This window comes from Euprymna scolopes, chromosome 23, assembly GCF_053919585.1.
Source record: "Euprymna scolopes isolate OS-2025 chromosome 23, ASM5391958v1, whole genome shotgun sequence".
NCBI classification, from domain to species: Eukaryota; Metazoa; Mollusca; class Cephalopoda; order Sepiida; family Sepiolidae; genus Euprymna; species Euprymna scolopes.
Genome location: NC_136504.1, coordinates 15090771 through 15113230, shown reverse-complemented (window position 1 = coordinate 15113230; position 22460 = coordinate 15090771). Strand labels below are relative to the sequence as shown.

At 35.8% G+C, this 22460-nt stretch overlaps 1 non-coding gene across 1 annotated transcript; it reads right to left on the bottom strand.

Moving 5' to 3' along the window:
• Window positions 1–20371: 20371 nt before the first annotated feature.
• Window positions 20372–20445, bottom strand: Trnat-agu (transfer RNA threonine (anticodon AGU)). Its single transcript has one exon. It is a non-coding gene; the product is annotated as a tRNA-Thr (tRNA).
• Between the last annotated feature and the right edge of the window lie 2015 nt (window positions 20446–22460).

Sequence of the window (22460 nt, the reverse complement as noted above, 5' to 3'; positions counted from 1 at the left end):
TAATTCGACCATGTTTGGATTTTACCATTCTTGGATTTTTTACCCTTCACCGGACTATCATTTCATGTGAAATCTTTTTATCATTTTTTCTTTTACCTCCTATTCCACTTACCTCACCCTTTTTTTAACCAAGTAAGATCTGTGACTTGTGGTTTCATTAAATACTTTTACATGCAAAATCCGATCCCGCATTTTGCTAATTCCTGCCCTCTGATGAGAAGGAGAGTATTTCTTCAAAACTCCGCGGATTAAGGACTATCCACTTATCTTGTGCTTCCTTTTCAAAATTAAATATGTTTAAAACTTTTTTTCAAGATGTCTTTTAACATCTTTTATTAATCATTTGTTCATATATATATATATATTTACTATAATAATAATTTGTTCATATATATATATATTTACTATAATAATTATTAAATACCTACAAACACTAGTGTTTTATCCTTTTGGAAATCATCACTATCATCATTATATGATGATCTGTGTAAGGAGCTAAATTGACCGACTTTTATTTCAAGTGCTCAACGATAAGAAACGAGTTTCTTAAAGGAGCTGGCATAATTATTTACTATAATAATTATTAAATACCTACAGACACTAGTGTTTCATCCTTTCGAGAATCATCAGTGTAGGTTATCACGATTAACATCGGTCGATAGATTCGAATTCGGCCACAGAAACCATCATATATTTGGTTTTTGAAAACTTTTTCTATGTGTATAGTAAAACAAACTCAAAGTATTTTTATACTAATGAATCATCAATTATTAAGGTCAAAGTTCACTTTAGAACAGTTGTTACTATTTTTTTTTATAGCACATAACTAATTTTTTGCAGCCTATCTCAAAAAATGAATACTTAATAATGCTTACCAGTGTTTTTTCTTATGAAAATTAAAAAAATTAATTTTAACAATTTAAACAAACAGTTAATATAACATTTTATTTTCTCTTTTTATCGTTTAAGCACCAATATCACTTAAGTGGGAGGTTAAGGTTAGGGTTAAGTGGGAGGTGATGTTGAGCTAGCGATTAACAACGCGGAATAACGACCTGGATGTCCCCTGTTTGAATCCAGTTCGTTCCACAAAAATCACTTTCACTTAGGATGTTGGCTACTGTCTTGTGGTCCATCCTATAAGTACCCGGTGCTTTTCTAGAAAGAATTCTAACTAGAAAATTACGGAGGAAACCAATGCCAAAAAACAGAATCTTCGGATTTATACGGTATGATAGTGATCCACAAGTTGTGATAAGATCATGAAATGCAACGCATGTATTCGCCGCCGCTACGCACACATCTAATCTTAAAGAACTCTATCAAACTCCTCCGACAATTTTGGGTCTAAACACTTGAAATTTTAGATACAGGTTCCTTAGACATGGATCTAACTTAATAACTTGATTTGAGCCCAAAACAATAAATTTTCAGGGGTCATAATAGGGATCAAAGTTAAAAAAATTGGCCGTTTTTTTTTTTTTTTTTTTTTTTTTTTTTGCTCAGCATACACCTCCAAACACCCGGGCAACGCCGGGGGACCATGCTAGTCTATATATCTATAAAAGTGAACGTGTGTGTGTGTGTGTGTCTGTCTATCTATCTGTGTATCTGTGTACATTTCCTTACGCAATAACTCTGTCAATTTTTAGTATACAGACTCGAAATTTGATATACAGGGTACTGAGATTTGCGAAAATCGATGTGATCGGTTTTTGCACAGAAATTTGGCTATTACGAGGTCAAAGTCTAACGATTTTACCTTTGAGAACTCTACCAAACTCCTCCGACAATTTTGGGTCTACGCACTTGAAATTTTAGATAAAGGTTCCTTGGACATGGATCTAACTTAATAACTTGATTTGAGCCCAAAACAATAAATGTTAAGGGGTCATAATAGGAGTCAAATCTTAAAAAATTGACCGTTTTTTTTGTTATTTTTTTGCTCAGAATACACCTCCAAACACCCGGGCAACGCCGGGCACGCATGCTAGTATATCTATAAAAGTGAACGTGTGTGTGTGTGTGTGTGTGTGTGTGTGTGTGTGTGTGTGTGTGTGTGTGTGTGTGCATTTCCCTACACAGTAACTTTGTCAATTTTTAATCTACAGACTCGAAATTTGATATACAGGGTACTGAGATTTGGGAAAATCGATGTGATCGGTTTTCGGTCAGAAATTTGGCTAAGGGGTCAAAGTACAACGATTTGACCTTTGAAAACTCTACCAAACTCCTCCGACAATTTTGGGTCTACGCACTTGAAATTTTAGTTATAAGTTCCTTGGGCATGGATCTAACTTAATAACTTGATTTGAGCCCAAAACAATAAATTTTAAGTAGTCTTATGACCACTTAAAATTAGGGGTCAAAGTTTAAAAAAATTTGACCTCTGCGGTCTCTACCAAATTACTCAGACAATTTCTGGTCTAAACATTTGAAATTTGACATAAAGGGTATTCAGAGATAGGGCAAGCTTTTTCATCGGCTTGGCTCGAAAATTTTTAGTTACCAATATATAAATGTATGTATGTATGTTTGTTTGCATGTCTGCCTTAAACTTTCACCAGAGGCGACAGATTTTACCAAGATCAGTATCATTTTAAAGTTCGACCTTTCATATGACAAATATCGAATGGGCTAAAAACATTAATATCTTCACCTTCAACTAGGCAATTTTCTACAGGGTCGGGTCGCTTTTTTCGCCGATATTTTTAAAAGTTATCCTCTCCTTTCGAATGTCTAGCCTAAATGTTAACATAAATCATTTCAGGTTTGGCGGTGGTCTTAACCGCAAAAATGTCAGGTTTTTTTCCCGTTCTTTTCCTCCTTCGCGGTACGGGTTCCAGCCTGCATTCCTACTACCACTTTTTTTTTTTTTTTTTTTTTTTTTGCTCACCATACACATCCAAACACCCAGGCAACGCCGGTCATCCATGCTAGTCTATCTATCTATATATCTATAAAAGTGAATGTGTCTGTGTGTCTGTGTATATTTCCCTATGCAATAACCCTGTCAATTTGAAGTCTACATACTCGACATTTAATATATGGGGTACTGAAATTTGGGAAAATCTACGTGATCGGTTTTCAGTCAGAAATTTCGCTCTTAAGGGATCAAAGTTCAACGACTTGGCCTTTGAGAACTCTACCAAACTCCTCCGCCAATTTTCAGTCTAAATACTTGAAATTGTAGATATAGGTTCTTTGGACATGGATCTTACTTAATCACTTGATTTGAGCCCAAAACAATAAAAATTTAAGGGGTCATAATAGGAGTCAAATTTAAAAAATTGACCGTTTTTTTTTGTTTTTTTGCTCAGCATACACCTCCAAACACCCGGGCAACGCCGGGCACCCATGCTAGTAGGAGATAAAAACAGCAGAATTTTAAATTTCCAGAAATAAGTTTTAAAAAAAATACCAACTCTCTCCAATTATGGGTTACTATAATATCATTGCTTGTGGCTATATAACCCTTTTGTTTATAATGGACTATTCCAATAATTTTTATTCATATATTTCTTTATTGCCTTTGACTGTTGAGAGAGAGAGAGAGAGATGTTTCATCGCCCATATTTTATTTTTTCAAATTATAATGTCAACATAGCTTAACTTTCATTGTGCACTGGATTCATTGTTGAGAGAGAGAGAGAGAGAGAGAGAGAGAGAGAGAGAGAGAGAGAGAGAGTAGATACTGTCGGCTGTGGTTCATTAGCTTCCAAAGTCAACAGAGTATGGGCCATTTTTGAAATGACCTTTTCCCTGTTGACTAATGTCAATGCAGCAAAGTCCTGCGTAGTCCTAGGGAGTCCACTTTCCCAGGCCTTGCCTCCCAGATTTCGGGGTTGGGGTGTGGTAAGTTTATTACTTACTGTCTGAGGTGCCTCTACCAGAGAATGGCAATTTTTGCTAGGCCAGAGTGCTCCCTCATTTAGGAGCGTAAACTTGACTTTTCCCACTTTCCTGACATTGTGTTGCATCTTCCTGTTGTGGGACAGAAGTAAATATCAACTACATATAGTATGTGAGGGATGAATTGGTTAGTTAATTGCAAATGACAGCTAATTAGAACAATTAATATAGATTTTCTTTAAAAAGATAACTCAATCCCAAAATTAATGAATATTTTAACATGTATTTTGTGTGATTAGAATATGTATATAAAAAAAGCCTTATGGAAAGAAACCTTGATTTACTCTAATAATAGATGCTTGTTCGGGCAGATCTCTGTTTGTAACTATTTTCTTAATTTAATCTTTTAAAATAAAAATGAAAAACATTGTACTGGACATTTACACTATTAATACAACATCAAAATCTATTAAATATTTCATCCGATAGTTCCCCAAAATGCCCTCCCATCTTTCCCCTTCTTTTTATACTATTATTTCTGCAAAAAAAGTTTATTCCCTCTACTGCAATAGAAAACTACACTCACCTAACAAAACCCCGCCTCTCTACAAAGCCGCCATTCACCCATACATGGAGTATTACTGCCACATCTGGGCTGGTGCATCTGCCACTAATTTCTTCCTTTTAGACGGTGTCCAAAAAAAAAAAGTCTCCAACCTGATAGGACACACACTACCAACCGAGCTCCAACCCCTGTCCCATCACCACAATGTTGCAGCCCTGTCATTGTTTTACAAGTACTTTAATGAAATGTGCTCTGATGAACTCGTAGCACTTGAACTACCTTGCCATAGATACCCTCAATTAATCCAACAAGCAGCAAAATCCCACCTCTTCACTGTTGAGGTCCCTAGATGCTGGAGAACTTTTTACTCTAATAGTTTATTTTCTTGAACTGCTAGTTTTGGAATTCCCTTCCTGTTTCCTGTTTTCCTAACTGTACCAATGCGCGGAAATTTAAATGTAATGCGAAGAGATATCTCATTGCTCAACTCCTTGCATATTGCCTGTAGGCATAGCTTCATAAAGTAGCCCTTAACATCCAAGTGTCAATGTGCCTTGTTTTGAGGTGAATAAGAGGTTTTTTTCTTTCTTATTCCATTTCAAAAGGAGTTATACTATTGCTGTTCTTAATCCGATCCGGTACTTTGTTCGAAAATTATTTTACTCTATTAGTAAAAAAAAAAAAAAAAAAAAAAAAAAAATCAATTTTTTACTAGATCTAGTTTTTGAAATCTGGTGTAACAATAACATTCAATAGCAAATAAACAATATTTTCTAAGAAAACGCACAGATTGACAGTTAAAAAACGACGCTGATGTCTAACTCTGTCCCGTGAAGAGGCATTGTAAATAGAAACATGTGTCTTGTATAGAAAAGAAGAAAATAATTTGAATATGAGACCTGGTAAAAAAAAAAAAAATATTTGATTTCTTTCGGCATTTTCTTTTTATCATCAGCCTACTAGGAGTGCAAGGGAGGTAACTCAATTAATTGAGATGTCTAAATGAAAACAAAAAGATTTTGGTGCTTATTTAGAATTACACTTATTAAAAAAACAAAAATATAGAAAAATCTTTATGTTGTTCGTACTCGTCACGAAATGAAGATGTTATATTCCAAAAATCACATAAATTTATCAAATATCTTTTGTTAACTAAGAAAATCAAATTAACGAAGCACGGCTTAGTGATTTGATTGGCCATGATGTAGAAATAAGGGGGAGAAAACTCAATTCGAACCATCGAAATCAAAATCAGCTTTATAATGGATACAATTTGGTATTAAAAATCGCTAAAAGTCGTAGATTTTTATTTATTAATTAAAAAAAAAAAAAAACTATTTGATCAATTTACGTGGTTTTTCAAACATAACACCTTCGTTCCATAAGTACGTACATCATAAAGATCTTTCTGTACTTATAGAGTACGTATCCGTTTTGAACAGAAGATCTCCGAAAAAAATATCACTTAATTTGATCGAGTAGTTTTTTTTTTTTTTAATTTTTTTACAGCGGAAAAACACGTTTTTATGAGAGCGCGTTGAAGGCAGACATCTTGGATTTTTTGTAAATTAGAAACACCACGGGGGGATAACTCCAGTTAAAGCGCCGACACTCCCTCCCCATCTTTAATACTTCCTAAAATCGAACCTTTTGCTCGGTATCATAACAAATTGTTTTTCGCTGTAAAAAAAAAAAAAAAAAAAAACCTACTTGATGAAATTAAGTGAAATTTGTTTTCAGAGAACTTCATTCCATAACGGATGCGTACAATATAAACTTTTTTTTCGATATTTTCATTTTTTAATGTCTTGATTAAACTGTACCGATCTTTCTGTACTTTTTTCTTTTATTATTAATAAATATACTTCCAAATAAGCACTGTTTATTTTGTAAAAAAAAAAAAAAAAAAAAAAATTATGAATAAAATGCTTGGTCGACGTTTACGAGAAGACCCTCCTCTGATATTTTTATTTTTGTCTTTTTTTTTCATTTTTTTTTCTTAGCGAATTATTATCGAATGGACACTAATTTACCAGATTATCAAAGAAAAACAAAAGCAACAACAAAACTCAATATTTGCATGGGGAGCTCACTTTCTAATACAACGTCCCAGTAAATCGATCACCCATTTTGGAACCACTCGATGTCTTTGGGCCAAATTTTGCGAATTTAGCCTTTTTAAGCAGTTTGGCCTGTTTGACCTTTTTTTTTTTTAACCTGGCTTGAAATTTGCCCTTTTTTCCGTTATACAATAACAAATAAAATATTTTGGACAAAGTGCGCATGTGCAAAAATTAAATGCCCGCACAAAAACAAACATGGCGACTAGTGAAAACATTAGGGAATAAATTGGATAATAAATGTCTTAATATGATGAAAACTACTTATATGTGATATTCGTTCCAAACAGACCCAAATACCTTATGAATTAACTTTTAAAAAAGTCTTTAGTTGGTACTCTAATGCATTTTGACCAAAATGTTTTATTTGTTATTTTATGCAAAAATAATTGAGTATAATGTGAATTTATATATATATATATATATATATATATATATATATATATATATATATATATATATATATATATATATATAATGCGCGGTTTGTTTTTATTTTATTTTTTTACATATCTAACATTTTTTTTCACTTGTTTTTCTTGACAATTTCTGACTATAATAAATTGCGGTTTCACTTAATGCCATAACCAGTAAATTCTAGCATTGCTACAAATATAATTTGCTGATTTCTTTCTGTCCTCTGATGAGAAGAATAGCAAGAATAGCATTCTTTGAAACTCTGAGGAATAAGGACTTTGTAAATTGTTTTTTGGAGTATTCAGTCGAACAATAAATTTGGATTGTAAATTTCAACTTACAGTTTTCTTTCTCTTATATATGTGTGTGTGTGTGTGTGTGTGTGTGTGTGTGTGTGTGTGTGTGTGTGTGTGTGTGTGTGACAATCTGCAAAATGTAATCTTTTACTGTAGAACTCGCTAGATGCTGAAAAGCTTTCAACTTTAATAGTATTTTTCCTCTGACTGCTTGCCTTTAGAATTCCTTCCCTGCTTCCCTGACTGTGCCAACATGCAGAAATTTAAATGTAATGTGAACAGACATTTTGCTATGCAACTCTCTGTTTAGGATGCGTCTATAAATCTGGCTCCTAATTAATAATAGCTCCTTATGTTTCAGTTGCCATTTGCTTTGAAATGAAAAAAAAAATGGGGTGAATAAATTGTGATACTAAAAGATAATTTGTAAAAAAAAACAAAACGACAATATTATCAAAGCAGGCCCTATTAATTGTCTTCCTCTGAGAGAAAAGTTATATAAATAGTTAGTTTTAATATGGAAAAAAAATTCATCTCCTCAAAAAGGGGTATTCTAGATTGGGATAAAAATAAAAATATGGTACAAGGAACATTTTGGCTCTGCAAAAACATTAATGAACAGATCTGTTGACATTCTCCGGTAGAGACACCTTAGGTGATCATTAATACACCAGCCTTTATTAAAATGAGAAGGTAATTTCTTGAAGCATACACCTTTTAGGACTGAACTGCACCATATCTCACGCCTGACTGAAGAGAGTTTGGTACTTGCCAAGATAGTCTTGGTTCTATCAGATTGGATGTTGAGGTAAATCTTGGCAAGTGTAACACACGTCTGGAGTTCCTGTTTACTTTGCCTCCCCACGAGGGCAGAGTTGGACATCAAGTTCGTTTTTTAATGTGGAGAAAGGAACAAAAATAAAAAATTGTCTCAGTCGTGAAGGATTTCTCCTCCACTAACCGAGAACAAACAATTGAAGTGTAGCATCAGAACAGATACTACACTTTGATCTTGGCCCAAAGATTTTCAAGTGAGCTTTCGTTATTACTTTTATTTTTATAAAAATGGATAAAATAATTGCATATGTTTTTGCTAACATTATAGAGTGTGGCTACTTTTTTATGTGGCCTATACCATTCTGTTTCTGTTATAGGGTGCTGTTTAAAAAGTGTTTTATCTGGTTCAAAAGCTGGACCAGTACCAAAACAAACAAAAAACAAAAAAACAAAACAAAAAGAAACACTATTAATTTAACTACTAACGCTAAGTCCACAATACCTTAACCCAAACTTAGGGGTCCTAGATATGACCTGAAACTATATCCAGTGGTGAGTCCCCAGTTTGCGGGCTTTGGGGAGTATGGAGCCACCCTTTAATTACCATTGCTCTCAGGTCCACTCTGACCCGGAGTGGTAGTACCTGTTAGGGTCCCAACTATGGGTTGAATAGAAACTGACTTGGAAACAACAAATATATTCTATTAAAAATTTTTTCTTCAAAATCTTTAGATTCGGCATTAAATAACCCGAAAAGGGTTGATATGCCGTAAAACAAAAACAACCAACTAGGGTTTGTGGTTGAATTAATTATTTTTTTAAATTTGTATCCGTTTGTATTTCTCACAGAAGAGACATAGCAAGTCTATCTCTGCTTTATCGTTATTTTCATGGCAAGTCAGCTGAGCTTCTATATATGATTCCTTCTCCTCCTGTGGAGCATTTGCAGCAGATACGCATTTAGCTAACAATTTCTCTAATTATCATTCTGGCTAAAACTAGATGCAAATTCCACAATCAACGTTTCTTTCCTAGAACTGTCTGTCTGTGGAACACAATACTATGTGGTTGCTTCCTAGCTGACTATAACATGGTAGTTTCCAAGTCTAAAGTGAACAATTTTCTGTTATCTCACTTGATACTTATTAACCCGGATCATCAAGTGGACTTTGAGCCTTGATAAGTGGTGACCCCCTCCCTAGTAAAAAAAACAAAGGTAGGAAAATTAGACAATTTTCTGTTGACTAATTTTCCAGGCACCTTTCAACCAGAAAGCATTTTAAAGGCATCTAAGCAATTACGTTCACTATTCTGTTCCTATATTGTTTTTTATTTTGCATGCCAATCATCGGCTATTTTTAATTGTTTATATAAAAAAAATAAAATTCAAATAGCATTTTATACACTAACAAGTAACTAATGCAAATCGGGTTTGTTTTGTTTTGAAAGAGAAATAAATCTTTAGTTGTCTCACAATTTTCAATCATTTTCAAGGAAAACATATTTAAAAAGATTTACTCGTGTAATCTACGCCCCCCTCCCAACACACTTGTAAAGTGTATTTTTTATGTTTTCAAAAATATATGCAGATATTATATGGGGATTTTACAACAATTTGAAAATTGAAAAAAAAAAAAAACAGGAAAAAATCTTTTATTAAATATTTAGAAATTTAAAAAGAATCTGAATCAGGCATTGAGAACAGAATCAGTAAATGTATTGGAATCGGGAAAATTCTTAGACTCGTCCCATCCCTGATAGTGACTAATTCAGAATAAATTCCTTGTAACTTATTACAAGCTAGAGCGATACCCTGCTATTTCCCAGGAAAATTGTGGAACCTCATCAGCGATCAAATGTGAGATGCAAAGCGAATGTTCATCTTATTAATTTTTTGTGGCAGTGATGATGAGTGGCCTCACGGTGGATGCTACACGGGGAAAGCAAATATGGTGACCTTCCATTGAAAATGTGCAATCAAAGAGAAAGATTCGAATAGGACTAAATTTGAAAATCTATAAACGTGATGGAAAATAAAACATTTTTGATACTTATGCAGAATACAGACTGTGCTAAAATAATGATGTTATTATTTAGAAACCCATTCTTAACATAGGGACAAAGGAGGAGAGCTTTTTTTTTTTTTTTTTTTAACTATTCTGTACTTTCATCTAACAATTTAATAAAGAAAAAGATGCTGTAAAAAATTGAATTTAACTTGAAAATCCTATCTAAAAATAGCACAGTCCACATTCTGTAGAAGTACAAATATTTTTTATTCCTGACACAGTGGATCTGGCCTTCTGGCTAAGATCCAAGTGTAGTATCTATTCTGATGCTGCACTTTGTGACAAAACCTACTTAATCAATTGATTAAGTTAAAAGGTTTTTTGTGCAAAGTTTTTTTTCCCCAAAGAACCGACCCCATTCTTTGGGTGTTTGGACTCGCAGGGACTTATTTTTGTTTGTTGTTTGTTAGCCCAATAGGGTAATATTAATTGTTTTTTGTTTTCTATTGTTTTGCAGATAGTCTAGTGCTCTTACAGGACTTAAGCAGCTGGCAGGTTTTGCGGAGACTCACGTACCTCTTTAGGCGATGGTCTCCCTGTCTTTGAATCGGCGGGTTGCTGGAAAGCACTAGGTCGACAAATAAATGGAGTGTGCCACTGCTTCACCAATTTTGGGGGACGCTTGGGTTTAGAGTCTGTTGAGGGGGTTGCAACCCAGTGGCACCCCAGTGTCCATTAGCAGGGTTGCCACATCCAGTGGCACTCTATTGCTGAGGGCTGCTATCTTGCCCTCACCATCTGTTCCGTGTCCATTGTCCATATCCGTTCGGGGTTTGACACACCCGGTGGCACCCCATATCCATCGTCCGTGTCCCTGTCCATTGGGAGGGTTGCCACATCCGGTGGCACCTCAGGTTAATTGTCCCTATCTGTGTCTGTTGTGAAGATTCCCGTGCTACCCTTATTGCCCATTGCAGGGGTTGGCACATCTAGTGAAATCCCATTGTCTGATGAGAAGGTCCCTGTTACACCCTCAAAGTCTATGGAGGGGGTTGCCACGCCCAGTGGCATACCATGCAAGAGTCAGGCTCTGTATAAGTAGAGGAGGATAGAACTGAAGGGCTTCAGGGAACTGAAGTAGAGTTAGAAAACTTCCTTAACCTGTGGAGTATGATGGGAGGTAGCAAAGCAACAGCACTCCAGCATCGGGGTCGGTATTAGGTATGTCTGAAAGTACGAAGGTCCTATAACTCATGGAATTCGCACCATGGGATACAAGGAGGCCCTAAGAAGGAAGATTCCCCAAAAAGCAAGTCCCAGAGGCAAGGAGAGTGGCTCGCATTAATAGGAACAGACTCCCCAATTTCCAGAAAAAGAAACTAAGATGCAAAAGAGCAGGACCCCTACAAGTTGGGGGCTGCAGTTAAAGAAGTCCCCACAGTAGTACAGAAGGCTTTTCTTGGAAAAGTATAGGCAGTATACAGAAGGGAATGTCATAAAAGTAGTCCCAAGGACGTTAGAGAGATTCAGGGAGAGGTTGGTGTTCCTAATAACGTCTGACATTAAAAATAAGAGACTTGCTGGAGTTTCCAGGAAAAGAATGCTGGAATTGTTGGGAGAATTAGGGATCCCAGCAAGATACTTGGTCTGAAGGAGCTATGCGATGTGAGACTTGCTACTGTCGACTAAAGAAGAAGCAGAAAAGTGGCCCAAGGGAGACATTACATGGAAGAACCTACGTCTGAAGCCCGAGTATCAATCAAAGAGAAGAACGATGATGACTGTCCTCTACTTCATCTCTGAGGAACAAATGGGGTGATAATGTCTCAGTACGAGGAGGTAGAAGAAGTGGACCCAGTACGTGGCCCCTAAAACATAATGGTGGAGGATTATCGGCTACAAATTAGATTAGACAGGGCAGGGTTCAATAACATTCGAGTCTAACTTAGCTGTGAGAGGTGGACAATGTCCGTCATTGTTGAAGGGAGGAAATCACACTGCTGGCAATGTCAGAAGCCAGAACACATGGCCAAGATGCCTGCAAAAAGCCCTGGAGCAAAAACAAAGGGGCTGGGGATGGAAGCCAAAAAATAAACATGGAGCAAAGTGTCCTTCAAGAAGAGAAAGAAGGCAGAATCCATGGGGAGGAAGATTGCCATTCTGGTAAATAGGAAAGGGCTGTGAAACAGAATCGAAGGAAGAAGGCCAAGAAACAGCAAAGCCAAAACCAGAAGAAAAACAAGAAAGAAAGGGAACACTGAAATCACGGCCACTGTCCAACCCTCACCACCTGAATCTCCAATCCAGCTGGATCAGGATGGATAGTGCACCCCTCCCCTATTTGCCACCAACCATGGAAGCCGAAGAGCTGGAAGAAGCTCCAATGCTAGAAACTACTCCAGTCCCAACTCCTATAACACCCATCAGAAAGCAAAAAACTAGACAATTTCCGTTTTGACCAGGGGGAAGGATTTACAAGGCAGGCTCAACCCTGTGGCCCTTGAGGAAGATCTACCTCCCATTTAGATCATTGGAGATCTAAATGGGAGGTAGAAAAAGGTTTATCAAAAGCCTAGAAAGCCTCAAAACCACAGCAGGGAAGAACGTGGAAGAACCACGCCAGTTTGCAGATGCCTTGAGGCTGATAACATTCATCAGAAAAAACAAGGGGAATAGGGTGAAGGTGATGTGGAGAATAATGGAAGGCTATTCCATAAGTTAAGCTAAAGAACTTTGCCAGGAAGTGTGAAGGGAGGTCCCTGTTTACATTCATCCAGCCTTCTATAAAGCACTTAAGTTAACTTTCCCCCTGGATGTAGACGGGTTATGTCCGAACTGCTCACTGGTAGTCTTGGATAGGCCTTTGACATCCTAACTCCTGAGGACTTTTATCCAATGTGCAACACTGATTAGAGAATTATGAACCTAAACCTACCTAGTTTGAATACGAGGAGCTTGAAATTCCAAAGCAAAGCTGCTTGCAGGTTAAGGGATCCTGTGACCCTTGAGGTAGATATAGCTGCTCTTCAGGAAACCCACTTTGTTTTGTATGGGGATTGTAATGTGCTGACAAACGACTATGACGTTTACTCAGTATATGGCAATCTTTGTAGTTGTAGTTAGTTGCACCCTGTCTGCGATGGTAAACATTCATGCTGACGCTCAGTGAAGGCTGGTTGTGGTCGATGGTGCTATTAAAAGCGGTAAATTCCAGATCGTCATTAGTTTATGTGCCCAATATCACTAGCAAGAGAGTCTCCTTTTTTGGTGTGTGGAGGCGTTTCTCTCGGGTCTGGAGTGGATAGTGTTAATCGGGAACTGGAATGCCATCCTCGATCCCGGGATAGAGGGTTGGATAAGTGTGAAAGCAATCTATCTGACCTGATGGCCTTGTGTGATTTTGTCGACAGGTTTCTGTCTGGATCACCCAGGGAAAGAGATGTGGACATAACATACAAATGCGGCCTTCTATCTGAGTACTTACTTGGACAGAAGGGGCGATGTATATTTTCTGTCTTGTCCCATGTTCCGCTGACTAGGTCATTTGGGTCATAAACTGGTTATGGCTCATTTGAAGTTAAGTGATAGATAAAGGTTGGCTGGGTGCTGGAAGCTGAATGCCTCCTTGCTGGTGATGGCTGACTTCTGGGAACAGCTAACATCATTAATTCAGTGGGAGTTAGTGGGAGCGGTTATTGGGAGTAGCTGGTAGGTTAAGCTTAAGGCCACAATTAGATGTTTTTGCATCCAATATAGCCAACACCTCTAGGTAACTAGGGCTCAGACGGAAAAGCATGTAGAAGATAGACTGACCCAGGTGGTGGCGGGAGGAGATGATCCCCTAGAAATAGAATTAGTTTAGGGGGATATGAAGGTGAAGTAGTTAAAGCTAGGTTAAATAGAGTCTCTAACGAAGCCATTACCGTTGATGCTGTTGAGCGTAAGGGCGCCTTATGTCATGGATGGGTACATTTGAAAACTGAAAAACCTGGAAGGATATACTCTTGTATCGACTTGCAAGCGGTTTCATAAGGATTTGTGAGGGGCTCAAGGCTACAAATGGGTGGATTTGTTTTACTTGATATTCAATATTTTTTCATTATTATAATATAGAAGCCCCTATTTTCTTTATTGTCCACCATAAATTTTGAATGCTAAAATAAGGTTAATATTTAAAGAAACTATTTATAAACATAAACATGACCATTTTTTTAAATGGAAATCGCTCCAGACAAGGCAGGAAGACACTTGGCGTGAGGAGCCAAAAGTAAATAGTACTTCAAGGTAAAAAAACAGCCAAGTGTTTGATGAATAGATTCAGACCCAAAACAAAAATTCTCCTCCATTTGTCAGAAATACCGCTCATGCAAAAGACAAAATAAGGGAAGCTAAACTAGTTTTAGTGACCACAATACTATATTCACTCTGTAGGCTAATCATATTAAAAAATCCCCAAATGTTTTAGGAAATGTGTTTTACTTGCAAGAATCATCAGAAAGAATGGTGGGGAATGGGATAAATTACCAACACCTAGAAATGGATAAAAAATAAGGAATGGATAAAAAATAAGGAATGGATAAAAAATAAGGAACTAAAAAATTATGAAAAGGATAAAAGACCCTTCCAACCCTCACTTAGTGTACATCCCCCACTGTTTTTCAGTTTGTCTTCAAAACCCACAAGCAAGCAACTTGATCTCCAAGTGCAAGTTAGAAGTATACAGAAAGAAAAATATGGAATGAGTAAAGGATGGTGTTCTCCAAGGTAAATGTTTTTGGGGACAGGGAGGAAGAAAAAGGGGAAGATATCTTGGAGAAATCTAATACTAAAACTAAAGTAGGAACGACTCATATACTCTACTAGCTAAGAGGTTAATTAAGCGAGATTGGTGCAACAAGACTCAGAACTTTGCATGCAATGCCCGGACAAGAAACACATACTCTTATCTGGCTCCTGTTCTAATGCACAAAATTGTAAAACTCTCTAGGATACAATCTTTTCATATCACATCTGATCTTAATCTTAAGCTACTGCTTGAAGAATGAAATGAGATTGTAATAAAAAAAAAGATTCAGCCTTACATGTTATGTCTCAACATATTATCCAATTCACGAGTTGAGAGACAGGCAGATGTGGATGAAACATGATTTTTCTCTCTCTAGACTATGATCGTTTTTCATTATATATATGACGTATACTGCATACAGGCATTATCAAATTCTTGGGATCAATGCAAGTTGTTACCTTCAAATTTCATGGAATCTTCATCAAGTGAAGAAAGTGTCTGTTTACTCCTCATCCTCATCCTCTTCATAGACAAAAAAGGTTGTTCTTCTAATCCATTTTGGTTACTATGTCATTAAGGGGCGGCATGTTGTGGATCAATCGCCAGGTCAGTAATTACTCAGAATTGTTGATGTAGCTCCGACTCAAATTCACTGAGAACTGATCTCCTCTATGAACCTGTTCCACAAGCAGATCCACAGTGGAACCCACTACTAACACCCTATAAAATATCTTTCTAGACTGTGCAAGGAGATCCATTTGTGGAAGTCTGTATTAAAACCGAAGGAAGATACCTGGAAACGATGGTTAACCTTATAGAAAACCTTGGACTGATCCAGATTGGTCAGTGAAGTCTCAGTGTTGTTTTTTATTTCCTCTATGATTGTTTGAACCAGATGCAAATTGTTTTGGATTGATCTCAACAACACAAGTTTGATCAGGTATTCGACTTTCAGTCTAGGTTTATTAAATTAAGAAATCTATGTTATCTCTCCTAAATATTTGGATAGAAAAGAATTCAGAAAGTATCTCACTTCTGACGCAATCCTCTACCTGTGCAAGAGTCAAATACGTCTTAGGATGGAGAACTGCTGCCGCATCTGGGCTGGAGCTCATAATGTAACAGAGTATGGCAACTGTATGCAAATGCTGAGACGTGTGTCAAGTGAAGTCAGGGTAAGGAAAAAGAAAAACGACTAAAGAAAGAAGGTGTGCACAAACAGACGATTATCTATCCAACACTTAATACTTATCTTAGATTGATCTCCAGGCCTTGATAAGCGTTGACCGCCTAAGTAAAAAAATAAAACAACAAAAATAAACGTCTCCAACGTAGAGTAATTGATGCCAAATCTCTTAACAAGATCACATGTAGCGGTCAGGTCAGACAGACTGCTTTCACACCCATGCGTCCTGCTACACCTCCCAACCTTATCTATCTTGAAGTCAACAATGATATTCGAATACCCCATTATGGCCACTCGGTCAACACCTACAAGGAAGACCTTGAATTTCTCAAAAAAGGAACCCATCTACCTAGTGTTGGTTACGCAGCAACATTGGCCATAATCAGCCTGTTCTTTGTGCGCATATGTATAATATCAACTGTTACAGACAGAGTGCATTTAATTAACTAACAGAGATATACTTACTATGGTTGTTCCCATATGATATGAAGGTATCCAAGTCAATTGCCAAGGCTGCTGCAAAGAAGGTGGTCTCTCTCTCTCTCTCTCTCTCTCTCTCTCTCTACCGTGCTAAAAGCCTACTCACACCTGAGAGTATCATGTATCTCTACAAGGCCACAGTTCGCCCATGCATGGAGTATTGTTGCCACATCTGGGTTGGTGCATCTGCCACTAATCTCTCGCTCCTAGACAGGGTTAAAAAATGTCGCTGAACTATCAACTAAACTCCAACCTCTGTCCCATCACTGTAACATGCTATCCTTGTGCCTGTTTTACAAGTATGGCAAGCGCTCTAACAAACTCCGAGCAGTAGTACCTCCTCAACAACGATACCCTTAACAAATCGACAAACAGCAAAATCCCACCCCTGCACTGTAGAGATACGAGATGCAGTATTTGAATAACTTTTTCCCTCAGACTATTGCACTTTGGTATTCCTTCTCGGACCCCAGCTTCCCTAACTCTACTGACATGCAGAAATTCAAGTTTAATGTGAACAGACATCTTGCAGCCCAACTCCATAAATAGTATCCTTGCAAATCTGGTCCCAGATAGTAAGCCCTCACGACTAAGTGGCCCAGTGCCTTGTTTTGGGTGAAAAGACAAAAAAAAGAAGAAAAGCAAATCAGTTAGCACATGAAAATCACCATATGAAACGGTATGTCTTCTCGGGTTTGTATTACTGTACACACATAGATTCGAAAAAGTTGTCAAAATACAAATATAGAACAAATAAATGTTATCAAAGGCAAGATAAGTTACTTTTCTACCTAACTGGATATATTTTTTGTGTTTTTATTCAGTGTAACATGTTTATTCAGCTCGAAAAACATGCAGTGTTTACCGATGTATTGGAAAATTCAAAATGGCAGCCGACTCTCTCTCGGAGAGGGTACGTTTGGGAAAAGGTATTATAAATAATAAACTAGACAAAATACTGTTAGAAATTCGCTCAATATATGTTACCGTGACATAAGTTGACATATATTCGGTTGTTTTCTAACAGTATTTTGTCTAGTTTATTATTTATAATACCTTTTCTCAAACGTACCCTCTCCGAGAGAGAGTCGGCTGCCATTTTGAATTTTCCAATACATCGGTAAACACTGCATGTTTTTCGAGCTGAATAAACATGTTACACTGAATAAAAACACAAAAAATATATCCAGTTAGGTAGAAAAGTAACTTATCTTGCCTTTGATAACATTTATTTGTTCTATATTTGTTTTTTGACAACTTTTTCGAATCTATGTGTACAGTAATACAAACCCGTCTTCTCTATCACTACCAAATCCAGCAGATCTCTCATCATGTGAACAGCCTTACTTCCAGACCTCATGACCCTTGCCGTTAAGACTTGCAGTATTCAAAATTCAAGGCCATGATATGAGAGTATATCTAGGCACTGTCATACACAGGATTGAAGTTCTCTGGGGTGAGGATATTACAGACCTTTTTCTGTGTGTGTGTGTACATTTCCCTACCAAACTATCTATCAATTTTCAGTCTACAAACTCGAGATTTGACATAAGGGTTATTGAGATTTGGGAAAATCTTTTAATCGGTTTTCGGCCAGAAATTTGGCTGTCAAGAGGTCAAAGCTCAACGATTTGACTATTGACAACTCTACCAAACTCCTCTGCCAATTCTGGGTCTAAACACTTGAAATTTTAGATGTAGGTTATTTAGACATGGATCGGCATTTTTTTACAACCTGCCCCAAATAATAACCCCCAACCTCCCCATGTTAAGAACGGCTTTCGAGGTTGGGGGTGTTTATTCCGAAAGCCGTTCTTAACATGGGGAGGTTGGAATGTTTATAATACGCTGGGGAACGTCGTAAAATTTACCCATGGATCTAACTTTTTAATTTGATTTTAGTCCGAAACAATAAATGTTAAGGGGTCAAAATTGGGTCAAAGTAAAAAAAGTTTTTACCTCTGCGGTCTCTACCAAATTACTCAGCCAATTTTTGGTCTAAACATTTGAAATTTTACATAAAATGTATTCAGACATAGGGTAAGCTTTTTAATTGTTTTTTGGTCGAAAATTTGGCTGCCAAGGGGTCAAAGTTCAAAAGATTTGACCTTTGCGGTCTCTAGCAAACTATTCAGCCAATTTTGGGTCTAAACATTTGAAATTTTATATAAAAGGTATTCAGACATACAGCTAGCTTTTTAATCAGTTTTTGGGCGAAAATTTGGCTGCCAAGAGTTCAAAGTTGAAAACGTTGACCTTTGCAGACTCTACCAAACTTCTCCGCCAATTTTGGGTCCAAACACTTGAAATTTTAAATGTAGGTAACCTGGACATGAGTTAAACTTTTTAATATATATATATATATATATATATATATATATATATATATATATGATGAAAATAATGGAAATGGTATTCCGACAAAATAGAGAAAATAAAAAGGAACAAACCGTATTATGTGTTCATCAACGTTTCGTCTTTATTTCGAGACTTCCTCTGGATGAATGAGATTAAGAAACCAAAAAATATACCAGTACAAAATATTTGAAAATGTTTCACGTGCACAGTGTGACGCAGTTCTATTTCAGAGAAAAGGAAAAATGATGTTGGAAATTCAAAAAAGGAGGGGAAGGGCTGGCGCTGTTAAAGAAAAGGAAATTTTAGTGACATCATATAGTCGTTAATGTAATTTTAAAACTATGAACGCAAGTTTATATTCTTATTGGGAAAAAAGATATATCTGTTGAAATTCAAATATAAGTTTGTAACAGAAATGAAATGAGTGTTTTTTTATGTAATTTATTGATTGAGATTATGTGTTAATTATTACAGTGGGTGTTGAATGGTGTGAGAAAGTTAACCTGTGTCCACAGTTAAATAATGTTCTTTTAATAAAATATTTTGTACTGGTATATTTTTTGGTTTCTTAATTTCATTCATCCAGAGGAAGTCTCGAAATAAAGACGAAACGTTGATGAACACATAATACGGTTTGTTCCTTTTTATTTTCTCTATATATACATATGCACATAAAGTTATGAACAGTACATAGGGCCGAGCAAAGCCGAGCTCAACTGCTAGTTATATCTAAACGAATATATTTTGTTGTTTTCTATACTGATAAGCGTTATGGGTAAACGTTACTGTGCATGATATGAACGATTTTAAAGGAGTTTATAAATAATCATTCGTTGAATGATCATATTTTTCCTCTTTTTATTAATAAGTAAAAATTGCTTTTTTAAAAATAAAAATTAAAATAAATTCTATTCAACATTTATTTCACTTGTAAACAGCAAAAAAAAACAAAAAAACAAACATTATTTTCATGGCAGGTGTCCGACTGAAATTCAATCTTTGCTCCCCCACCTGCCTCACCGCGTAAAACATTCTCAACAAAACCTTGTTTAGCTCCGCTGATATCAATAATTTTCCTCACACTTTATTTGTATCTAAAATTAAAAAAAATCCACGAGCAAAGTTTCTTTCTTAGAACGGCCAATTTGTGAAACACAACACTGCGGTACTACTTCCCACCTGAATATAACTTGGTCGTTTTTAAGTTCAATGTAAACAAGTTCTTACTGAGCAGTCCATTTAGATAATCAAATCCTATCGAATACCACCATTATTGCTGTATCACCGGCCACAAACGCATCATTAATCCTCACCCTCGAGTAGCCTTTGGGCCTTGATAAGTTGTAAGAAATAAGCATCTTGTTCCTATCTAACAATGAAACTTATTCCGACGTTTTCGAAGGCTAAATAAATATAAATCATTAACTAAAAGTAAAAACTCATACAGATAACAAATGCACCGTGAAAATAATTGTATGGGTACAAGAAGTTTGTTTCAACACTAATAAAATATACAAGTAAAACAAGGCTCCAGAGAGATTCGAACTCTCGACCTCCAGTTTACTAGACTGGCGCTCTAACCAACTGAGCTATAGAGCCACGTGTTGAAGACGCAAAGATTTCAGCGAAATTTATAAATACATTTCAACGTTTAGAAAAATGTAAGGTAATCTGGAAGAAAGAGGGAGCCTATTTCCTCCGTTTGACTATAGGTGGCGTTACTGTCTGTCCACCCAGTTACGGAAGCACAAAATGTATATAATGGCACCCTTGAAATAAAAATAAATGTTTTTGCTATATTTTAATTTTAAACATGTTTTTTTTTGTTTTTTTGCAAACATATTTACGTTTTTTTGTTTGTTTTTGCAAACATATTTAAGTTTTATTTTTCCAAACATTTACGTTTTGTTGTTTGTTTATTTTCAAACATTTACGTTTTTTTTTTAAAAAATAAAACTTAAATATGTTTGCAAAAAGAAAAAAAAAATGTAAATATGTTTGAAAAAAAAAAAAACTTAACTATGTTTGCAAAAAAAAAATGTTTAAAATTAAAATATAACAAAAACATTTTTATTTCAAGGGTGCCATTATATACATTTTGTGCTTCCATAACTGGGTGGGCAGACAGTAACGCCACCTATAGTTAAACGGAGGAAACAGGCTCTCTCTTTCTTCCAGATTACCAAATGTAAACTCTCGTATAACTTGAACAATCTGAACGAATGTATTTCATTGTCTTTTATCATGATGATTTTAAATAGGCACCGCCAAAAATGGCCGCAAAATCAAGTTGTTGTTGTTTTTTAAAACGAAATTACATTTATTAAAATCCATTATTTCTGAGTAACTTTTTTTTCCAGAAAGATAAAGCCCTGAATTTTATCATATAGAGAACAGAATAATGTAAAATGTTCTCTACTATTTTTAATTAAATTTTAAATGTTAAAATTTCCCAAAAAGTTAACAATTGACATTTTTTGTCTTGCACAAAAAACGTACATAAATATAAAAAAAAAAGGTTTTTGAAATAATTAATTAATTTATTTATTGTCTAACTAAGATTTAGGATGATTTTCTAAGAGAATATGCAAAAATATTATAATATAAGTACCTGGATTTCAAATAATTCCACTTATTCATATATGTAACCAGTTATTTCGCGTCAATCTAGAGTCTAGATCGACACTGTTTACGTTTGCATTTGATAAGAAGCAAACTATGGAAGACCAAACAGGCCAAAAATACTTATTTTTCAGTGACGAAAATTTCAATGTATTATTAAGCTGAGGCTGGCCAGTACCAGATGGGTGACCATTTGTATGAGTTTGGTTTTTAATGTGTATGTGTGTGGGGGCCAGGCTCCCCAAAATGGGGGGGGGGGCAATTTAAAGCAGAATAAAAAAAAATTATTTCAGCGCGTTTGGTCCACCGTAGTCGAAAGGCGGCAAACGTTTTCAAACGGGATCGAAAAAAATGATGCTATTTTTAACACAAAGGGCACAATATTTATCGAATTTTTTTTTGGTATCGATTCTTCAAAGCATGCCCTGTTTAATAATGGTCATGCATTATTCGGCTCGCTAAAAAAAAATTGTTAATTTATTTATCAAAGATTTTAAAATGGCTTTTTTCGTATAAATATTTAAAAAATTTTTTTTTTGTTTTGATTAACTTAAATTAATTATTTTACTTAACATATTCACCGAATTTCACACTTCAAAACTCAAAAGCGGGATAATTAAACACAATCGAAGTTCTGATATTCAGACGTCAAAATAAGGTATGCAAACAATTTTTTTTTTTAAATCTATAATTCTGTCCCTTACAACAACACAATATGTCGTGTTCAGTTTCAGATGATTATTTTAAGCATATTTGTTCCCACTTCAAAACAAGGGGGGGTTTGTAAGCAAAAATATATATATATATAAATATCGTTTATGAAAAATAAGTACACCGTTATAAAGTTCATTCTTCTCTTAATAATCGCTGAAAATTTCGTATTGATCGGATAATTACTTGATTTTTGGTAGATTTTTAAAAAGACGGTCCGTCAAAAAGTACTGACCTGCCCCCCCCCCAGTTTTGGCGGTGCCTAATTTTAAAGGAGTTTG